The 24,500-nt window shown below is 37.1% G+C and overlaps 1 non-coding gene across 1 annotated transcript; it reads left to right on the top strand.

The window, feature by feature from the left end:
• Positions 1–1,951: 1,951 nt before the first annotated feature.
• Positions 1,952–2,058, top strand: LOC128106864 (U6 spliceosomal RNA). The gene has a single exon (XR_008216896.1). It is a non-coding gene; the product is annotated as a U6 spliceosomal RNA (small nuclear RNA).
• The last annotated feature ends 22,442 nt before the right edge of the window (positions 2,059–24,500 follow it).

Raw genomic sequence — 24,500 nt, 5'->3', positions numbered from 1 at the left:
GTAAATATTTTTACACACAAATATAATAGTGTCTGCTCTCTGAAAATCAAGGTCTTACATTAATAAATGAGTTTGATCTTGGGTTTGTAGAAACTCATTTAAAAATGGACCACATTAAGACAATAAATCTGAGGCTTGATACTTGACTCAGAGGATAAAATGCTTGCTCCCCAAATGTGAGGACCGGAGTTTGGTGTCTCAGTACCCACACAAAGGCCAGACAGGCATAGTGGTCCACCTGTAATCACAATGCTGGAGAAGCAGTGAGAAAAGACCACTAAGATAAGGTGGTTAGGAAAACTAGCCAAACATGAGACCCTGCCTCAATAATTAGATTGCAACTAAGGAAAACATTCTAGCATGTCAAGATGGCTTCTATATGTCTATGCACACATATGCATGTTCACATGCTCACATACATATGGAGATGCATATGCTTATGCATGTATATCACAAACACATGCAAAATCTTTATATAAAAAAGGAATGGTAGAAATGTGACCTTTTGAAAATATGTTAACCTTTACATGTTATAGATTTATGTAATAAATTTGTTATAAATGAAACAATAGAAACTACACATGAATGAAATCAACTACAAAAATTCCCCTTTTGCAGCCCTTAATCATTACCATCATTTTATGTCTAGACAAAAATTTTCTGGGAATCCAAGAAAATTTGAATCAAATTGGAAAAACTCATTCCTTTCAAATAATCTCTCACCACAAGTGGCCAGTAGAAAATTGATCTACGAGATCTTCCAATATTAGTAGGCATCCAAGAGAGATGCAGCCTCTGAGATTTTGTGTCTTTTGCCTGTTGTCCTGGGGTGCCAAGAGAGCTGAGGAAGTTATGAACTGTGAGCAGGAGCCCTTTATTCAAGGTATTCTTCAACAATGAAGCTCGGGCTTTACAATCAATCTGACGCAGAGCCTGGAGAGGGCCTGCTCATGGTTTAAGAGATCACTGAAGCCGCAATGGTATACTTAGAAGTCAGCCGAGCAAGTTCTCAAAACTTGATACTTGAGAGCAAACGGTGAAGCTGCCTGGAAAACTGGCCAGGTGAGGAAATTTTTATGTAGTTCTTTCATTTGTGGTCTAGCAGCACACCAGTTTATCTGCATGAGTTCCTGTTGACAGTCCCATCCCCAGCCTATTCCAGCAGCTATAATGACTGCCCCCCATGCCTTCGCCACTGTCTAATTTTGGCCTTCCCACTGACTGGCCCATTTGCTAATGATTTGGTCTTGCCACTGGAGTTCATTCTTCAGTACTGCATCTCACAAAGATCTCTCCTTGTTTATTTCCAATGGAACGGAATGAAAAGACTAATGTTTCTGAAAATGTATTCAAGCAATCCCTCGCTTTTCTTTTATTTCCTATGGGAAGGAGTCTTGTTGACTCTGCCAGGCAGTCTGTCGTTTTCATTAGGTGCCTCTCACTGATAAATAGAAAGAAAATGTTGTATCATGTTGTAAAGAGAAGCATCTCTTGTGAATTCTCCCACTGTTAGTCTTAGGTTATTCCGACCTCGTAGACGCGGAGGGAAGAACTGTCTATCAAGTTATCTAGCCAAGCCACTGCCTAATTTTCAACTCATATTACAATATGAATTCAGTAAAGTGCCAGAGGAAGCAAAAATATAGATCGTGTATTCAGTGTCAGTGACAATTTGTGGCAGGCAATTGTAAAAATACAATTTTAAAAAGGCAATTTTATCTGTTATACTGTTGCAACGGTAAAAGCTTTTATAGATAGGAAAGAAAAAATGATTTCTACAAAAGTCCTCTCTTTTCCTTCTTCTTCCTTCTTTCGTTCCCACCCTCCTTTCTCCTCTCCTTCCTTTCATGCTAGCATCCCTATATGTATTAACTAAGATTTCAGAACATTCCTCAGGTGAACCTGATATACAAATTTAATTATATAACTTTCATTAAACAATGTGACCCTCGTGCTCACTTTGGCAGCACATAGACTAAAATTGGAACGATACAGAGAAGATTAGCATGGCCCCTGCGCAAGGATGACACGCAAATTCGTGAAGCGTTCCATATTTTTTAAAAAAATATGTACATTACAAATGTAAGTTTAAATTTTAATGTACATAGAGAAATATCAAGCTGTAAAATATGCGATATTCATAAAAGACAAGAGATTTGTACTAGACTGCTTTACTTATCCCACAATGTATGTGCATGTACATTATAGCCAATCAATTTATGGAATTATTTTTTTTCAATAAAAGTAGTTTTCAAACTTAAAAAAAAACAATGTGGCCCTCTATGCAACTATTAAAAAGTTCACTTTCTTGATGGTATGTGGTCTCAACACAATTGAGGAATCATTTACTAAGAACCAAGGGTTTGAACATCATACTATCATAAAAGATTAGTGGTGGAAAAATGATTAGAAATGGTTCTCACTACTTTATGGAGGAGAAATTAATTGCTGCAAAATAGCTTGCTGTAAGACAAATTCTAAAATGTACTGTAGCTGATTGATTCATTTGTATGTTTGTTCAGTTTCTACTATATGGCAAGGGCTACATAAAATGATGCTTGACAGAAACAAATACACAAGAACAAACAGACACAGGGCTTACCCTTAGACTTGTTTTAATCAAAATTTAGATACATTTAAAAAAACACACAGTGACTATAGAAATGGCTACAAAGAACCAAAGGAAATGGACGACATACCAGGATCCTTGTCTGTGTCAAGTATATTGTTCTCTTTATCCATCTATCTATCTATCTATCTATCTATCTATCTATCTATCTATCTATCTATCTATCATCTGTTTATTCTCTGTCTACCTATCATCTACTTATCTAATGTATCATCATTCTATTATCTATCTATATCTATCATCCATCTCTATATCTAATTTATCATTTATTTTCTTTTTTCACTTTCCCTTCGTAGAACAGTGTTTTATATATGTAAGGATATCCATATCTACATATCCATTTTAATCTCCTTCAGTTCTATTTTTGCAGTGACATATCCTTACTCTTTTTTCAGCCATACTTCAAAATATCTGTTTCAAGTCTTAGGTTCACCTTTATTCTCTTTCCTATTTCCAACAAATCAGCCATTGATTCCCATGGCTGTTTTTCCTTGTTAGGCTTCATTGCATTGCTGTCTGTGAAGTTCACAGCCCTTCATCTAAATCTGCGTCTTCATCTCTTCCTTCTTCTATTTCCATTATGGATGTCAAAATAGTCTCTGATTTAATCCCTTTACTTCTATAAGAACTGTCTGTCATACCTCAGGCACAGACTGAAGAACAATGGTACCTCTTTCTCCTTAACATCACAACCTAAACCTCAGTCTACCAGTGGAAACCCATTCAACAACACGCAGCACTCTGAAGTTTGTAAATACTCTTCACATTAAGATTATGTTATTAATATTGAGAGTAGGTATTCTGTATTACTTATACAAGAAATAATGGTATCCCATCAAGAACTGGATAAGGGATATCATCCCATATGAATACAGGTTTTCTGCCTTCAAACATTGATTCCCAAATGGCTGGAATTAATTCCACTGCCACTACATGTAAAATGCTACTAGAGTGACATTTCCATTTCAGAATAGTAGGCTACTTGGCCACATTTAAAATTCAGTGTGTGTGTGTGTGTGTGTGTGTGTGTGTGTGTGTGTGTGTGTGTGTGTGTGTAGGCATGTGGAAGACTGAGGACAACTTGTGGGAATCTGTCCTCTCTTTGCACAGTATAGGCACCAGAGAAAGAACCCAGGTTGCCAGTCCTGGTGGCAAGTACCTTCACTCACAGAGCCAGCTCTGGCTCAGTTTCAGAGTTTTCAGCACTTTCAATGCCATAGGTAATTGCTCCTGTACCTCTGTGTTCAGCTTTTGCTGAATTCTTCTCACTTAATAATGCAAACCTGTTTTCTCCTGGCTTCATTTTCCAGTGTTACATGTAAACAATCCAGAGATTGTTTCACAATCCTCTGCTTTTGCTTTCGTTCTTTTTAACATGTTTTTAATTCTATAAATTTTGTTCTTAAAAACAAAAACTTGCAAATAAATAAAAATGTCACACACCAAAATTAATCAGACCCAAAGTCTATAGACCTTTGTGGGCTTCTATATAGCTTGAATTAGCTCTCAGAACAGAAACTGAGGGGCTTCCCATTAAATTTTACAGTTCCAGATTTGAATATGGTTTATGCACTTACCCAGCACCAACACAGAAAAATCCATGACAGAATTAAAACTAACAGTTTCCTCCATCATAACTTGTGCATAAGGAGGGCCATGGAGAAAAGAATGTGGATGGTCTCTGGAAACTAGAAAGGCATGAAGAGGCACTGGTCTGGAGTCTTCAGAAGGACAGACTGCAATGAGCCCAGGAGACAAACTTCACACTGGAAAAGGATAAATCAGTTTACATGGTTTTAATTGGCTGTATTTGTGGAGTTTTTGTTGTTTGTTTTGTTTTTTAAACCATAGTAAGCTCAAGAAACACATAGTCACTAATATAAAATTCATTTTGTAAAAGTGCCTCTTAACTTTTGTGAGAAATCTGAGATTTTTTTTTTCCTGCCAAGGCAGATGATGAGCAAGTTCTTGCTCAGTTAAAATTTTCCACAAATATTTGATTTGTGTCCAGGCAACCTGATTACCAAACAGCCTGTATTGAATGTCATTCAGCTAAAGGCAGTTCACCAGGGAGGCCCTTGCTGACTTCATCCACGGCATCTCTCTTTGTTCTCTTCTTACTGGAGACATAACTCCCATGTACTATTTTCTTTCCTTATTTCTCCCTTTTTCTTCCATCTTCTTTGGTCTGAAAACCTCGTCTGGGGAAACTTTCAACACTCAATCTTCTCACCCTCTGGGACAAGCACTCAGCAGCCAAGTTTTCACTTGGTTCCATAAGCAACTAAAGATGGGAAACCTGGTATCTCTGATTCAAGGGAAGCACTCAAGGAGTATCTGTCCACCTAACCCACCCCATCCCATGAAGCAAGAAGATGAAGATGCCATTATCCTGCACCCACAGTCACATTGCATTCCAAGAATAGTAGTACCTTCTCGAAAGTCCACCCTAGAGAACACTGATCTTGGCAGAGGCCTTGTTCTGGGGCAGGCTGTGTTGTGGGAATCTGATCAGTTCCTTTGCTAGATAGCAATTTGTGAACTATAGATTAATAATTTATTAGAAATTTATAAGACCACCTTGGAAGAGCAGGGCTGAGATGATGGTGGACAGGACCTTATCTTGAGCAAAATTGCTTAATAATGCAAACCTGTTGCCTCCTGGCTTCATTTTCCTGTGTTACACATAAAGATCATACAACCCTTTCATTTGTCTCTCTGTTCCACATATTGATTAAGTCTCCCCTCTCTGCTTCTCAACAATACTCATCTCTTTACTTAGGGTATTTGGACAGGTCTCCACTTCTAGCGTGCTGTATAGTGGCCCGGATAGTTGTACTTGCCCGAGTTACGCTCCTCCCCTAAGTTCTTCCTTTGTCCGAATCTTTTATCCTTACTCCAGACATGATGTGCTAAGCTTGTATACAACCTTCACCATTTGCTTTCCTCACTAGATTTTACTCAGCTCGAGTGCAGAAACGATGACGCTCTGAAGACAGCAGCTACACAAATACAGAGCTAGTGAACTTCTTAAACGTCTCTCTAGAACACGTTTTCAATTTATGTTCAACAAATTTGCTAGCCGGCACCACCTTGCCATTTGGATTTCTCCTTTTTTAAGTTCCATATTGGTTGCAATCCTATTTCCATTTTCTCTTTATTGCCTATCCCTGAAATATGCGACATCTACCTGGGACACAGCTTCCACTCATTTTCATTTTAATCCCTTGCAAATCCAGCTTGGGGAACCCCCAGCTACTGAAATCACTCTGCTAATATCACCACCTGCCTACCTGAAATTCGATAACCTTTTCTCAACTGGCACTTATTAAATCTCACCAATGCTTCAGACTCCCTTGATCTAGAAGCTTTGTTATTCCGCTTCTGCTCTATCCAGGTATTTTGTTCTACTTAGGAGCTCTATAAAATGATTGCTATCCCCATGGTGTTTTACAGTTCAGTGAAATTAGATATTGCTAACGTTGTTATTGTATAAATAATAAGGGGTATACTGCTAAGTAATCTCTAATCCTTTATCTTTCCCTGTAATGCATGTTAAGTATCCCTCCCATCTTTTCATTCCAGGTGAACGTTTTTTCTGACTCTCTCTCTCCCTCTTTTAAAATTTTGAATGTTCCATAAACATTTCTCCTTGATTCATAAATGCAGTTTACACTTCAATTCTGGCCTTACTTCTGCTTCTCTTCTTAAATATTCACATGAACTGTCTACTCCTCTCTTGGCTTCTAATAGCACTGACATTATAAACCCCTGACATTATAGATTTATTATACTTTTATTATTTGAAACCAAATATTTCCTAACAACTATTCTGTTGACAGAAACAAGCCAGACTCTCATATCTACATTTCCATTGTATTCTCTGGAGATTTAGTTCCTTGTGCTTGAGAATTCAGAAAATACATAGTATTTTTTTTAACCAATGAATAATTCAGAAATATTTTTCTTATATTCATGATAGAAATTATGTTAATATTCAGTGGTTTTTCACTTCAAATGATTATTCTGTTGCTCATCATTCTTTCTCTATTTTTAAATAATATCATTGTAATAGTCTTGACTTTTTATTTAGCTATATAGTCAATGGTAGATTGCTAACTTTTTATCACTCAGTATGTTAAAATGGTACATTAGTACTACCAAATAATTCTGACTTCAAGTTAATATAGACTTAAAATGAATACACACACACACACACACACACACACACACACACATATAGTTTACTAGTCTAATTCTTGACAAGTAAACACATTCTATGACTGTGTCACCTATTAAGTAATTTCACTTTTACATTTGAACACCTGCAAATGAGACCTTTCTGAAATCAGCAGCATGTAAGTGTGAGGTGGGGCTTATTAACTCTTGACTATAAACCAACTGTTACCCCTTGACATTTTAGAGTTTGGTGAAATTAGATATTGCTAACAATGTTACTGCATAAACAATAAGGAGTAATCTGCTAAGTGATCTCTATTCCTTTATCTTTCCCTGTAATGCATTGTTATTTGCTAAGTACCACTCTTACTCTACTCCAGGCGAACTCTATTGATGAATTTCTCTCTCCCCGTTTGTCAATTTGAAATATTCCATAAACACTTAAAACTACATGTGATATTTGCTACCACCTGCCACTTCCTCCCACTTGTCTCCTCTGCCCATAAGGACCTTCTTCCCACAGTCCCCGACAAGTCCCTGTCCACCTCACCCCATCCTTTTGATCCTGCAACTCTGAATGTATGCCAGTCTCCCTTTCACTCTCTGTTGAACTACTGCTCATCTTAATGCATCTGGTTCACTCTCAATAAATGGTTCCTTTAAAATACAATTTTTATTTTGAGATAGGTTCACAGAAAGTATACCTAAGTAGCCTTAAATAGATGTTTAGAAAATGGTTTAACACCATATTCACAGAAAGATTTAAAATTCTCAGAATATGTTTCTGTTCATAATATATTAAACTATATATATAATATATAATGCCTTTTACCATATATATGGTAAATAATATATATGCAGTAAATATATATTTATATGGCAAAAGATATTATAAAGACATATGATGACTCCCTTTTTAATTTATCTGAAGTAATTGTTTCTCTTTTTTTTACCTTCAAGATAGGGTTTCTCTGTGTAGCCCTGGCTGTCCTAGAACTTGTTTTGTAGACCAGGATGGCCTTGAACTCACAGAGATCTCATGCCTCTGCCTCCAGAGTGCTAGGATTAAATGTGTGTGCCACCATAACAGGCTAATTATTTGTCTTTCCCCCTGTATCATAAGAGGACAGAACCATGGCTTGACACCTTTCATAGTTATCAGACAAGTTGAACTTTTCCCCAGAGGTTAATTGTAGCACAAATCTTAAAAGATCTTATTAATAAAAACAAACCCAGAGCTGGTATTGATGCGAATGCTGAAAGATCAGAGAAACAGAACAGGCCACATCCAACTTCACCTTGCCAATTCCTCAGCTGATCTTGTTTCCTCAGACTGGAAGCCTCTGTATCCTCATCTGAATGAATCTCAGCTGAACTGCTGCTAAAAGCTAAAAACTTAAAAAGGCTCTGGTTCCTGGTCCTCATGCCTTATACACCTTTCTGCTTCCTGCCATCACTTCCTGGGATTAAAGGTGTGAGTCACCATGCCTGGCTTCTATGTCTATCTAGTGGCTATTCTGTTCTGACTCCAGTTAAGTTTATTGGGGTACACAATATATCAACCACAATTAATTACTTCTCTTCCTCTCCTCTCCTTCTCTTCTCCTCTCCTCCCCTCCTCTTCACTGCCCTCCCCACCTCAGATCCATATAAGGGGGAAATCTTGTAAAATGTGAGGATGACCACAAACCTGTGGCACATGTACATAGCTAAAAGATGTATTTCCAACTCTGAGTTTGGCAGCAGTCAGGAGGCTGGCAGAGAGAGCTGAGCAGGCACCTGTTCCCTGAATGATATTTGTTCCCTAATAAGCAGAGAGGAATGGCACAAGTCTTGGTCATCATATTATCTTCATGTACATAATGGGATGATGTTCAACCTTTCAGAGAAATAGAATGTGATTATTTCTGTTTCAGTAAATTATATAGCATATTTAAACATGAAAGAGATAATAGAAATATCAGGGACTAATGTGAAGTTAAGCTTCTTATAATATTTTTAAGAAAAAATGAATTTTGAGTGGCCACTACAAAAAATTAAATAATAATTTGTGTTTCCAATCTGCAGACAAGATTTGAATTTTAGCAGGACAAGAGAAGGAACAGTGAAAATTTGAAGTTATTTTGAACATAATGTTTATGCATGATGATTATTTATGCATCTGATATTTACTAATGCTAAACTGGTAAGAAATTAGAGAGCTAGAAATTTAGATTTATTTCATCCATATCAAAGATCCATAAAAGAGACAGACTCATTAAAAATATATTTTCAGCATCTGTATCTAGAAGTAAATATGTGCACACCCCTAGATTGCCTAAGATCACAGTGTTTTGTCAGTGCTGAACTACATAAATCACTGTTAAATGGCTTAATATCTCCATATTTGGCTCATTTTCTTATTATACCTGCTCTGTCTTATCAGAAGGTTTTGCCAAGCTTCCACAGTCTGATCATTTAGATGAATTTCACCTTCCTTCATTCACAACATTCTCATAAATGGCCAGAGAGATATTTTGAAATCACTCCTTAAAAGCTCAGTTGAGTCTCTCTAAATTTAAGCATTGTATGCATTGCCAGATTGAATTTACTTCAATACAACTGGGAGTTGTTGTTTAACTCAGAGTGTATGATCTTCTGCATGTGATATGCTTTTCAAGGTTAAAGATTCAAAATTAGCCCTCCAGCCAGGGAAGCAGGTAGGCTAACTACACATCTTCATGTCTCCCTCCTCTTCTAAATCCAATGCCTAAGTCTTACCCCCAACTCTGTAGAAGACCACCTGCTGTAGCCTCCCCCTACTCTCTGCCCCATCTCCAACTGATCACACAAATCTTCTCCAATTTTCTTTCCTACTCATCCTGTTATCCCAGGCCCAAACCCAGAAGGCATTGTCTGGGAATCTTTCAGCCAAACCTGCTAGAAGAACAAGTACTACCAAAGCAGGTAAGCGAGCTTTAGATCTTCACTACTCCACTCCTCCAAGTTCAATTCTCCAGTCTCACCCCCAGCTCTGTAGCATTCTCCTCACTAGATCCACCCATTCCCAAGGGACTAATCAGATCTTGGTGACCACCCCACTTTCCTCTCTCCTGTGGACTCCCTTAGCTCCCCCATCTGAGGCCTATCCCAATTCCTGTGTGTCAGCTCAAAATACCCCTGGAAACACATTTTACCCATAACCCCCAAAGGCCACACCTACCAAGATCCCTACCAAGATCCCAGAAAGCACACAGCCACCACACACTCCTAAAAGGCAAAAAGGGTAACTGAAATCAAGGAACAAAAACCCCATCAAACAAAGACAAGGTGGAATATCAGCAACTAGAATTACAAACTTCGTCAACCCAGATGCCTAAATATCAGCATAAAAACATAATCAATGATGGATAGGACAATATGTCTCTACTAAGCCCTTAGAATTGCAGTATAGCTGAAACACAAGACAAAAGACCTTTAAATAACCTTTGTGAATATGATAGTGGTCCTTAAAGAGGAAATGAATAGACACCTTAAAGAAATCTACAAATAGACAAGCAAACAGTATAAGGAAATTAATAAAACAGCTCAAGACATGAAAGTAGAAACAGAATCAATAAAGAAAACCCAAACAGAGGGATCTGGAAATGAAAAATTTAGGAACTAGAGCAGGAATGTCAGAGACAAGCCTCACTAACAGAATACCAAAGATGGAGGAGAGAATCTCAGGCATTGAAGACAAACTAGAAGAAATGGATATCTCAGACAAAGAAAATGTTAATTAAAAAAACTCCTAATACAAAACATCCAGGAAATTTGGGACATTCTGAAAAGGGAAAATCTAATAACAATAAGCATAGAGAAAGGAGAAAAAACCCAGGTCAAAAACATAGAAAATACTTTCAACAAAATCATAGAAAAAAATGCCAGACCTAAAGAAGGAGATGCTTACCAATGTACAGGAAGCATATAGGACACCAAATAGACTGGACCAGAAAAGAAATTTCTCTTGCAATTAACAATCAAAGTGCTAACTGTACAGAACAAAGAAAGAATATTAAAAGTTACAAGGGAAAAAGACCAAGTAACAATAAAGGCAGACCTATTAGAATAACAATGGACTCCTCAATGGAGACTCTAAAAGCCAGAAGGGTCTGGATAGATGTTTAACAAATTCTAAGAGACCATGGATACCAGCCCAGACTACTGTACACAGAAAAAGTTTCAGTCACAATAGATGGATAAAATAAGACAGTCCATAATAAAACAAAATTTAAATAATACCTATCTAGAAAGTAATACTTATGTATCCCTACAGAAGGTGCTAGAAGGAAAAATCCAAACTAAAGAACTTAACCACACCCAAGAAAGCACAAGGAATAAATAATCCCAGACCAGTAAATCAAAGAAGGGACACACACACCACCACCACCACCACAGCAACAACAACAATACCACCAAAAACAGGAATCAATAAGCACTGTTCTTTGATATCTCTGAACATCAATGTTCTCAGTTTCCCAATAAAAAGACACAGACTAACATAATGGGTGTTGGGATCCAATCTTCAGTTGCATCCAAGAAACACATGTTAACATCACCTAGGGTAAAAGAATTAGAAAAGTTATTCCAAGCAAATGGACGTAAAGAAGCAAGCTGTTACAGCCAATTTAATATCTGACAAAATTCATTTCAAACAAAAACTATCAGATGAGATAGGGAAGGATACTACGTAGTCATCAAAGGAGAACTACACCAAGAGTACATTGCAGTTCTTAACATCTATGCCCCAAACACAACAGCACCCACTTTTGTAAAGGAAACACTACTGTGGCTTAAGTGACATAATGACCCTCATACAGTGGTAGTGGGAGACTTCAATACCCCACTCTTATCCATAGACAGGTCATCCAGATAAAAACTAGGCAAAAAAATGCTGTAGCTAACAGATGTTATAAGCCAAATGGATGTAACATATTTACAGAATATCTCACTCAAACACAAAAGAATATACCTTCTTCTTTGTACCTCATGGAAGTTTCTCCAAAAGAAAGTTTCAGATTACTCATATACAAAGCAAATCTCATCAGGTACAATAAAATTGAAGTAATACTTTTCACAGATCATAGATGGGATGGATGTTGGGGTGGGCCAATCTTATGGACCACAAGAATATATTATAGAGATTCAGCTGTGTATTAAAGCTATGCTTTGACTGGTCAAGGGTCTGTCAAAAGGCAAGCCATTTATTATGAATGTATTTGGTGTAATCCAGACTTTAATATTTCAGCTGTCATCTGCTATGAAATTCTTTCATGCCAAAATATTTCCACACCATTTGGCTAAGAGTTCAGCTCCCCAGACCTGCTGAAATCCCTGCTGGAGCCAGTACTTGGATAACATCACATAGGCAAAGACAAGCTGGCAGGAGAGCATAGCTTTATTTCCTGTGAAAATGAAGCTCAGACCATCTCCTTGCCTTGAGACCTAGTGGCTCTCCAGATCAACTGACTGAGAACAAAAGAGGTTTTTACATATCAAGGTGGAAGGTAGGGTGGAGGAACATTTCTGAGGAGGCAGAGAACTGCGTGGCCAGAGAGAGAAGAGACAGGCATTTTCTGTAGAGCAAACAGAATGGCATGGTGAGAGAAAAGAGACGAAGACAGAGGTTCCATAGAGGGTAAGCAGATCTCAGGTAGAGTTTTCTGAGTAGAGAGTAGTGGAAATGGAGAACGAGGAAACAGAGGACGAAGATGAGGGTAGAAGCATAGGAGTTTAGTCATTAGCAGGACTAAGAGCTAAGGAACTGGATGGAACTGAAGCTATGTAGACAGGATTTCATCCCAGAGAAATAAAGTAGATGGGTATAGAGCTTGGTATGTCTAGAGTTATTCCTGCTCTGAATGCCTGACAGAGCTATAGCTGTATTGACAGAATTTTGTCTAAGAGGAATAATGTTAACAGACATAAAATCATAGTGTACATAGATTTTTCCCTCAGATATCCCATGCCAGATGTAGTGTAATCCCTGGACCCTGGGAAATCAATAGGCCAATTCATAACCTTGGTTCAGGGCCTGGGTGGTTCCAGGGTTGGTTAGTCTGCCAGCTCTTCCCTGTCCTCACCACTAGAATGAGCTCTCCAGTATTGCCCCAGGCTAGTTTACCCCCTGCCCCAATGAGCAAGCGACAGGGCCAGGTCTCTGGATTTCAAACCTTCAGGGTCAGCACTCCCAAACCTGGACCATCAGGGTTAGCTCTACTGTCTTGCCCAGGTGAGATGCAGGGGCCACTCTCTGGTGTGCTGCAGGTGGTGAGGGGTAGGGTCAGCTCTTCTATATATCATAGACAGTGAGTGTCAGGGAGGGGGACATCTCTCCCCTGCCCACACCACCATATGGCAGATGAGGGGTGAGGCCAGATTTCCCATGTTCATGTTCTCAGTCCAGTTCACCCGTACCTCCTGTCAAGAGGGTCAGTTCTGTTGTGTTGCCCAGGTGAAGTGCCGGGACCACTTTCTGGAGTGAAGGGACCACTTTCTGGAGTGAAGGGACTGGTCCTGAAGACCCAAAGCTGCAGGATTTCCATGACACAGGAGAAAACGAGAATATCCAAGAGGAGTCCCAGTGAGGGCTCAGCATCAATAGTGTAGCAGAAGCCAGAGGCTCCGAACCAGAGCCATGACTCTTTGCAATGAACATTTGCAAGTAAAGCTATATGGACTGAAGGATATACTGTGTGACTCATTGTATCACACCACAGCTTCTCTGATGAGACTTTTCCCTTTTTCCTTTCCTTTTCTTTTCTCTTAAATTTTATTTTATTTTGAGGGGGTATTGCAAGGGCAGAGGGCAGATATGAAGGAGGGGGAATGATTAGGATCAAGATACATAATATGGAAGAAACAAAGAATAAATCAAAAGGACGTTTAAAAAAAGATACTCATGGTAAAGTTATAAGAAATCACAACAGAACAAGAACCTTGCATTTTATCTGACCACCATGGATTAAAACTGGATATCAACAAGAGAAACAAGAGAAATCTTACAAATTCATGGAAACAGAACAATTCACTACTGAATGAAAAATGGGTCAAGACAGAAAATTTAAAGACTTTCTACAGTTGGATGAAAATGAAAATACAACGGATCCAAACTTATGGGACATAAATGAAGGTAGTTCTAGAAAGCAACTTCGTAGCGCTAAGTGCCTACCCCCCCAAAATAGAGATATACTAGTAACTTAACAGCACACCTGAAAAATCTAGAGTAAGCAGAAGAAATCACACTCAAAAGGAGTAGACAGCAGGAAATAATAAAACTGAGAGCTGAAATCAATGAAATGAAAAAAATTACAAAGAATCAATGAAACAAAGAATTGGTTCTTTGAGAAGATCAATAAGATTGACAAATCCTTATCTAAATGAACTAAAAGGCAGAGAGAGAAGATGGACATAACAACAGACACTGAGGAAATCAAGATAATCATAAAGACATACTTTAAAACCTGTACTCCACCAAATTGGAAAATCTAAAAGAAATAAAAGATTGTAGCAGTACATACTACTTACCAAAATTAAATCACCATCAGACAGTAATTTAAACATATCTATAATACCTAGTGAAATAGAAGGAATAAATAAAAGTTTTACAAGCCCCCCCCAAAAAAGCCCATGGCCAGATGGCTTTATTGCAGAATTCTACCAGACTTTCAAAGAAGAATTACTGACAATATTCCTCACATTTTTCCATAAAATAAGAACAGAAGGAACATTGTTCAATACATTTTATGAGGTCACAGTTATCCTGATACCCAAACCACATAAAGACCCAACATAGAAATAATTACAGACCATTTTCCCTTATGAACATACATGCAAAATCCTCAATAAAATAATTGCAAACCAAATCTAAAATCACATTGAAAATGTCATCCACTATGATCAACTAGTCTTTGTTCCAGAGATGCAAGGATGGTTCAACATACATAAATTGATAAATGATAAATTAATCCACCATATAAACAAACTGAAAGGCAAAATCCACATTTTCATCTCATTTGATGCATGAAACACCTGTGACAAAATCTAATACCACTGCATAATAAATGTCCTGGACAGATTAAAGATATAAGGGACATACCTCAATATGATAAAGGCAGTTTACAGCAAGCAAGCCAATAGTCAACATCAACTTAAATGGGGAGAAAGGCAATGCAAATACACTAAAACCAGGAACAAGACAAGGTTTTTCACTCTTTCCATACCCATTCCATATAGTGCTTGAAATATTACCTAGACCAATAAGACAAATGAAGGAGATCAAGGAGATACAAATTGGAAAAGAAGTGATTATATTATAGTTTATATAATTATATTATATATAATATAATTATATTATAGTTTACATAAATGACCCTAAAACTTCCACTGAGGAACTCCTATAGCTGACAAACACTTTCAGCAAAGTGGCTGGATAAAAAATTGACTCACAAAATCAGTAGCCCTCCTACATACAAATGACAAACACTCTGAGAAAGAAATTAAGGAAACAACACCTTTCACAAAAGCCTCAAGTAATATAAAATATCTTGGGGTATCTCTATGCAATTGAGTGAAAGACCTGTATGGTAAAAACTTCAAGTCATTAAAAAAAGAAATTCACAATTTCAGAAGATGGAAAGATCTCTCATGCACATGGATTGGTAGGACTAACATAGCAAAAATGGTCATCCTATCAAAATCAATCTACAAATTGTATGCAATTCCCATCAAAATTCTAATAATTCTTGAAGACCTTAAAAGGACATTTTTCAGCTTCATGTGGAAACAAAAAACAGGATAAATAAAACAATCCTGAATAATAAATGAACTGCTGGAGGCATCACCATCTTCTATTTCAAGTTGTCTTACAAATCTCTGGTAATAAAAACAACATGGCATTGGCACAAAAACGGACGTGTTGATCATTGGAATTGCAGTCTCCGACATAAATCTATACCCCTATGGATACCTGATTTTTAAAAGAGAAGTCAGAAATAAACACTGAAGACAGTATCTTCAACAAATGGAGCTGGTCAGACTGGATATCTGCATGAAGAAGAATTCAAGTAGATTCATACTTAACGAACCCTGCATAAAACTCAAGTCTAAATGGATCAAAGACCTCAACATAAGGCCAGATACAGTGAATATGATAGACAAGAAAATGGGGAATAGTCTTGAACCCAGTGGCATAGGAGAGAAATTTCTGAATGAAACATTGTTAGTATAGGCACTAAGATCAACAATTAATAAATGGGACCTCATGAAACTTAAAAACTTCTGCATGGCCAAGGACACCAATAATTGGACAAAGCAGCAGTCTACAGAATGGGAAAACATTTTTACCAATTACATATCTAATAAAGGGCTAATATCCAAAATATATAAAGAACTCATTAAATATGGAGACATCCAGCAGGTGCTTACCTTCACACCTAATGGTGAGTGTCTTTGGAATAGAAGTACTCTGAAAACTATCAAAGGAGACATGTAACCATCAATTCAGTCATTATTCCTTTGGTCTACAACGGTATCTTGCCTGCAAGATATACTAGTGTAATGATAACACAAACTTGTGGGAGTAACCAACAAAGATCTGATTTGACTTAAGGCCTACTCCATAAGATGGAATCTATACCCAACACTGCTTGATTGACCAAGCACCTGAGACTAGATAGCCCAGGGACCTAGGGTAAATTAAATTACTACTGTTCCACTAAAAGAATGTAGCAATAACATGACCCCTAATGACATTCTCTTATACTCATAAATCAATATCTTGCTCAACCATCATCAGAGAAGCTTCCTTCTGCAGCAGATGGGAGCAGGTACATAGACATACACAGTCAGACATTATGCAGAGAGTTAAAGACCCAGAACAGTCAGCCCTAAACTGGATGTCTCCATTAAATCCCTCCCTTCAGGGTTCAGTAAAGTCCATGGAAGAGAAGGCAGGAAGAGTGTGAGAGCCAGAGGGGATGGAGGACACCAAAGAAACAAAGCTTTCTAAATAAAACAGGATCAAATCACATACTAACTTACAGGGACTGAAGCAGCATGCACAGGGCCTGCATAGGTCTGTATCAGATGGAGTCCTAGAGCTGAAAGGAGTAGACACAATCCTCCAGCCCTAACCCAAAGCTATCTGTAACTGATAATCACATGAAAATGGAAACTTCCTTTTCTCCAATGGAGTCTCATTGGCGAAACAAACTACTCTTGTGGGTGGGCTGCACGCCCAGCAGTAGGGGGCTAACAGAAAACAACCTCAACAGTACTTTTGGAGAGTCCTTGTCTCACGACGGTGTGTCAGCATAGTTTTTCTTTTTTTAATTTTTGTTTTCTCTTATTTACATATTTTAAATTTTTTCTCTTCCTTTTACTCTACAGTCCTTTGAGTAGATATTACTGCTTCCAGTTTAGTGTTTTTACAGATTCCTAAGTATTGAAACTGGTAGTTCTCTGTGTCTATATGTGTTTCTTGGTCTCTTTTCCTTTTGTTTTCTTCCTATTATGATACATTAGTTTTTGTTTTATCATATTATATTTTTTTAGTCTCGTCATTATACCTTAGAAGCCTGCTTATTTTCTAATGTGAAACAGAAAGGGGATAGATTGGCATGTGAGGGGGAGATGGGCAGGACCTGGGAGGAGGAGGGGAAACTGTAATCAGGATATATATGTGAAAAAATATATTTTCAATAAAAGGAAATGAAAAGATCAAAATTAATAATTATCTGAAACAGAGAAAAATACTACAATAATAGCTATGTTTAAGGGAAATAAAGGCATATTCATTTAAAAATATATCTGAAGTTGAATCTACTCTGTTAACATTTACATTGAATAAAATAAGGAATAAATTATTTTGAAAGTGGCTGTAAACAATGCACATTATCTTCCATACTTCTATAATAAGGTACATGCTTTGAAAATAGTATGTGAAAACTATTTTTCACTTTAAAGATTATTGAAGATTACCCAAGATAACACAAATCCAATAGGTACATGTACTCAACAGCCTTTGAAAGAAGTCTAAGGTAGAGCTAAAGAGGTAGTTAGGCAAGAGTCATTTACCTGAGCCTCTGCACAGGTAAGTCTTTGTAACTAGTTACGAATGTGGTGGAAATTTTAAAGGGGATTTTACATATGAGATAATGTGCTTGAGATGGAATATAATGTGGGTTACACTATAATACTCAGATATAAAGATTTTTTTTCCTCTACATGTGCATTGTAACTGTAGAAAGGATCAATTATTTTCATTCTGCTTTCATAATGACATCAAGATGACATTTACATCTCAGACTGGCAAGCATTTCCTATACAACTTTCTTTGTGTTTGGGGAGAATATTCATATGAGTTGAAGCTACTTTAGTATGGAGATACTCTCTTTCTCTCTTCTAAGGTTTCCTTTTTAATTCACATATTACTGTATCTGTAAAGTATTTTTTATGAGTGAGTTTGTCTATAAGGAGAGAAGAAAATAAATAATATATCTGTGTGTGTGTGTGTGTGTGTGTGTGTGTGTGTGTGTGTGTGTGTGTAGTAGTAGTAGTAGTAGTAGTAGTAGTAGTTGTTGTAGTAGTAGTAGTAGTTGTTGTAGTAGTAGTAGTAGTAGTAGTAGTAGTAGTAGTAGTAGTAGTAGTAATAGTAATCCTACTAGTAGTTCTTTTTAATTAAGAAATTTTTTAAAATTCATTTTACATACCAATTACAGATGCCCCTCTCTTCCTTCCTCCCACTCCCCCAGCCTTCCCCCTCAACCCACTCCCTATTCCCTCCTCCAATAAGGTAAGGCCTCCCATGGGGAATGAGCAGAGCCTGATACATTCAACTGAGGCAGGTCCAAGTCCCTCCCCCTGCATCAAGTTTGTGCAAGGTGTCCCACCATAGGTAGTGGACTCCAGAAAGCCAGCTCATTTCTTTCTCATCTGGACTACCAGCCCAAAAATAATGTAATAGAGACATTATTAATTATGAAAGCTCAGCCTTAGCTTAGGCTTCTTTTTAACTAGCTCTTACAACTTAAATTAACCCATATCTTTTAGTCTAATTTCTTTTACATGGCTTATTTATCTTTACTCTGTACTGCTCATCCTGCTTCTTCAATGTCTCCCTGGAGACTCTGCCTTCTTCCTAGCACTCTCTCTGCCCAGAAGTCCTAACTATCTCTCCTGCCTAGCTATTTCTCATTCAGCTTTTTATTACACCTATCAAAGCAATACATCTTCACAGTGTACAAATATCTCACAACATTTCCCCCTTCTGGTCTAAATAAAAAGGGAAGGTTTTAACTCTAACTCAGTAAAACTATATACACTGAGAATAATTACCAAGTAAGAAACACATTCACAATGTCCAGTCTATTAGTATTTGGCAAAGTTAGAGAAAATACTCCATTATCTATCCTATCTTAGTGAGTCCAAAGTTTTATACCTTTTTCACTTTCTATAAAAATTATGGAAAACTGTAACTTTAACTATCTAATCTTCAACCCCACCAGAGATCCAAGAAGGATATAATATTACTCCATTAAACAGGAAGTGCAGAGCAAGCAGCTTTCAAAACTAAGAAACAACAGAGACATCTGGTTGCCTAGACAGTTACTCCAAATTTTCTCTGCAACATTGGGGCATCCATCTTCAGCCTATGGGTCTAGAATATCTGAAAAACAGTTTTGTGAAGCAAGAATTTTGAAAGACTGTCCTATATTGCCTTGGCAAAGTTTGGCAGTTGCCTTCTTTAATGCCCTGCTTGTCCAGTTTGGACGGCGATCTGTCAGCAGTCGAAGCCAGGGCAGTTTCTTTTCCCAGTGGCTAACTTTGCCACAAATGAATGCAAACTCATATGGAAGTTCTTCAATGCCTGTCATTCTCTTTTGAAGTAAATTGGTACTGCCAGGAGCAGACATGTCTCACTGTCATGAAAAGCCTTATGTTATTAAAATATTTTAAATGTTATATTCTGTAGGTTTCTGAAATGTTTGAAGACTATATATTTAAAATGTATTTCTGTTTGACCCTGTAAACATACCTAACATAAATATAAGTTTGATTGTTACAGATGATTAACCATTAACCTGACTTTCTTTATTATCCTAACTAGGTTTCAAGGACTAAAACTTTACATTACATTTTTAAATGAGTTACATAGGTACAATGCCTTAAATAAGAGTAGAACTATATAGACAGTATAACAAAAATAACCTTAAATTTGTATCAAATATACAAAATATATAAAAATCCATACCAATGTAAAGTATTTGAGACTGAGTTGTTCAAAAGTAGACTCAACAAAATCCACCCTTTTATCCCATCATTCCTATATTATATTCACAACTCCCCCCTTTTCCCTTCAGAAAGAGATCACTGAATCTAATCTCTCTTGTTCAGTTTTTTTTTCCTGGCCAGTACCAATAACAACTTGTAACCAACCCCCTTAAATAATGACAAACATCCATAACCTACTGAATGACAAAAAAATAATCTATCCCACCTCTTGGGAACGTGGGTGTCATGTTCTCTAGACTGCTTCCTGTTGTCTGGGGTTGATGGCATCTTTAGAAGACCCTGAAAAAACTGGGATAATGGTCAAGTGCTGTGAGAGCTAGCTGTATTTTTGTTGTTGGTGTTGTTTAGTCTCTATGTGATGAGAAGACTGTAGAGTTTATCTGAAGTCTTGTCTGGATAGTCAGTAGGGCTGAACCATCTCAGCTAGAAGCTTTAAATTTTTTCTGGATGCAGAATTTTGAGAAAACTGCAGCAGAGGTATTCTGAGAGGCTGGAGCACCTACCTGGGCTACTTGACTTTATTTTTGTCTGGTCCTTGCCTTCTCAAAACACACAAACTTTTAAAGGTCACATATATATCTATATTAACACAAGTGTGGAATGTGCAGTGTATATAAATCAGCTAAAAATGTTTTTCTGTTTTCTGTTTGAGCAGGTAAATTGCATCTGTCAACTTTGTAAGTCTATTTGGACTGCATAACCAAACTATAATATAAACCTCTATCCATGCCATATGAAAGGATGGTATGTAATAACAGATCATGAAGATTCTGTAGCCAACAAGATTTATCATGTCTCTTTCAGTCTCAGAGCCTCTCCCATGTAGAGGGATCAGCGGATACATCACTTGTCCTGTAGTCTTTCCTGACTTCCTTCCTCATGTCTGCAACCAAGATCCTTAGGAGGTCTCCCCCAATCCAATTTGATCTTCATTAATTTTGAAGAGAACCTTAATTTTTTGTTTCCTGTGGAAACAAAGGCACAACCTCTCCCCTAGTGAAACACACTTCCAAACTTCTCTTCTGAAGCCAAGACACCTCTGAACTATAAAATCCGGTTTAATTCAGCAGTCTCTTTAATAATCCAATGTCTCTCAGCAGTTGCCATTTGCTCATCAGCGTTCACAAAATTCACAGTCAGCAAAGCACCATACAGGATCCAGTTGACCTGTGTATTTCCCATCTTTGTGTGGCTTTTTTTTATACTGCTTTACTCCGTCTATAAAGACTTTACTATTATTTTTAAACTTTATTGTGTCTATGACTGTCTATACTCATTTTTTACTGTGTCTGTTTAAAGGTTTTCTTGGTCTGGACTATTTTACTGCATGCCTGCAACCTTCTCTAACTATGTGAGTCAAGCCTTGAATCCACCAAGCAGCTCCACACATGGCATTGGCTGCCTCAAGCCCACAGGCAGCAGCCAGGAGCTACATCTTCGTATACAGTGGCCAGCCTGAGAGACTGCAGGATTACGAAGCTGTACCCATGTTTGTGTGTTTGGAACTTCTTAAAAAAGCTTTCTCAGGGCCTATGTGGAAATACATGCCCCCATGTTGGATACCATGTATAATAGTTCTTTCTTGTCAGGACAACTAGCACACAAATAATGGCCTATTATTAATTAGGAAAGCTCAGCCTTAGCTTAGGCTTATTCCTAATTAGTTTTTATAACTTAAATTAACCCATGTCTTTTCATCTAAGTTCTTTTACATGGCTCAATTACCTTTACTCTGTATTACCCGTCCTGCTTCCTCAATGTCCAGCTGGTGACTCCACCTTATCCTTCCTAGCATTATCTCTTCTCCCAGAAGTCATGTGTCATGTCTATCTCTTCTGCCTAGCTATTGGCCATTCAGCTTTTTATTATACCTTTTACATCAATATATTTCACAGTGTACAAATATCCCACCATATATATATATATGGTGGGATATATATATATATATATATATATATATATATATATATAAAGACCTTTATGATATGATATATGGTGTGATTTAAGAACATGCCTTTCTTACTTCATGATTTTGTTGATGGGAAACAAAATCTTAAGAATGGGTATTATATTTTGGGCTATATATACACCAGAGCTGTATATATAGCACCATTATGAGAGGAATCTTATTTTCCACAGAAGATATCATGAGATCCTACCATTCTAGTAACTGGGGAAAATGTCTTCAGGGGTTGAACAAAGTTATGACAAGAATACCCAGGTACCTTTGATTCAATATGTAGAGTCTCTATAACAAGAGGAGACTGGGAAATAGAATACAATACGAGGACACATGGAAAAAAAAATGACCATACAGTGGAAGGATGTCTCTACGTTCCATAAGGCTCTAAGAGTTTCTCTAAACATTAGAAGCAAGAAGACCGAAAAAGTATTTTATCTAGAGTCTCAAAATGATCTTAGACCTGGTAACTCCTTGGCTTTCTGTCATTTTAAACCACTCAGTTTGTGGCATTTTGTTACAGCATTCCTGGAAGCTAATGTAACCTCTGTCAGCCTCACTACCTACTTGCTGACTTTTGTGGTCTCTGGATTTTACTGCACCCCTCTACACATCATAGGGAGCCTTGCACCCATTGGATTTAAAAATGTGTTTTTCATTTGTACTAACATCCATTCAGGGGTTAGGAATGCATATTGTGTAACTATAAAGAGAAGTATATTGGAATAGATATAATTACTTCCACTAAAAATAAGGTTTTAGACAATTGTGAAGCTTTGAGAGTTCTGTACAAAACACTGTACTAAATCTAAAAACTAAAACTTGGTGTTCATGACCAAGTGAGGATCATATTCCAATTCAAAGATAACCTATTATTATAATATACTACATTAACAAATAGAAGGGGAAATTGGCATAATTATCTCAATATGAACAACAACAATAACAAAAATCCTTGCTCTTGGTATGTTGTGCTGTAAGTTAGGATAATCAATGCTCTCTTGGTTAGTAATTTTCAGTTAAAGATTCAGTTTAGCTTCACAAAAAATCAAACACAACTATCAAGAACTTTGTCAAAGAAGGCAAATCCCAGTCATGTGCTGGACCTAAAACAAGTCTTAGAAGACACACTTCAAGGAAACATGGGATAGAAGGGTGAGATGGGTAATTGACAGAGCACATCCTCAAAAGACACTATAGATAATCTTGATGCTTGCCTGTCTGTCCTTGAAGGAGGCAGTGTTGTGCACTTAGGTCATTGTTCCCAACTTCCCCAGTGTGCCGTAGGGGCAATGGTTCTCACAGCAGTATATTTTTATATTGTAGTTATTCCAGTCATAACCACTACGAGGCTTTGCTTCACTTGTTCATCCTCTTGCCCTCTTAATAGGTTTTTGCTTCACCATTCCTGAAGGTCATTATCAGAAAATGTTTAACAGACAGATTTTCAACTGGAATTTAACATGCAGATGGATTATATTTCTTTATGTTAGCAGTACTAAATTTATTATATGTTTTTAAAAAGAGAGACCCTCCACAAAAGAAAAAGAATGACAATGAGTAATTGAAGAAAGAGTAGTATAGACACATGATGGCATTTTGCTAGGCAACAAAAAGGGATAAAATTACAGCAAGCACATGGCACGAAACCTTGATTTTTCCCACTACTTGCTTTGTGACCTAGTAGAATCCTTTAAATCTTTCAATTTGTAATTTTTGCAACTCCAAACTGCTAATGATGACAAAATTGATTATAGTTGATTACAATATTCTTTATGAAGAATTAAAGCCAATAGCTTAGCCCACAATAAGTATTTCATATGCATTAAATTAATTTTTAATGAATTGGAATTATTTTATGGTGATTTTGGACTTTTCTTATATCGGGCCATCTTATACATCATATAAGTTTCATTGATAACAGTAAGATCTCATAACTGACAGAGTCCATCATTTCTAAGACCATCCTGTTCAATGTGAATGTATATACTTCAGTCCAATCCATGTTGCCAATAAATAGTAATAATTTGCCATTATTGGATATGTAATCCTGAAGGAAATATATTTTTAAAACTAAGTTAATAATAGGGGTGGGTAATATTTTGTTATTGCTAGGGCTTTTGTAGTCATATGGGACCAGGCTGGTGAGGGGGGTGATGCTTACAGTACTAGGTTACCATGTGGATAACTTATATTCTAATATTGATTTTCATTTTTTCTTACTTTTAAAACACATTTTAATAAGACAACATCTTCTCAGTTTTCCAGAAGGAAAATTGCTTTATTTTCCCCAAGGTTGTTATGCATTTGGAAAGGTTACATACTGTATTGACAATCAATACCGCATCTCTCTAGGGACTCTACTCATTGAAAATGAGATATGAAGCAACTGTCTCATGGGCCAGGAACTCTAAGGCA

This window comes from Peromyscus californicus, unplaced genomic scaffold (genome assembly GCF_007827085.1).
Source record: "Peromyscus californicus insignis strain IS unplaced genomic scaffold, ASM782708v3 Scaffold_9__1_contigs__length_137607984, whole genome shotgun sequence".
In the NCBI taxonomy this organism is placed as follows: Eukaryota; Metazoa; Chordata; class Mammalia; order Rodentia; family Cricetidae; genus Peromyscus; species Peromyscus californicus.
The sequence above is the reverse complement of the archived record's forward strand: the minus strand, read 5'-3'. Positions and strand labels throughout refer to the sequence as shown.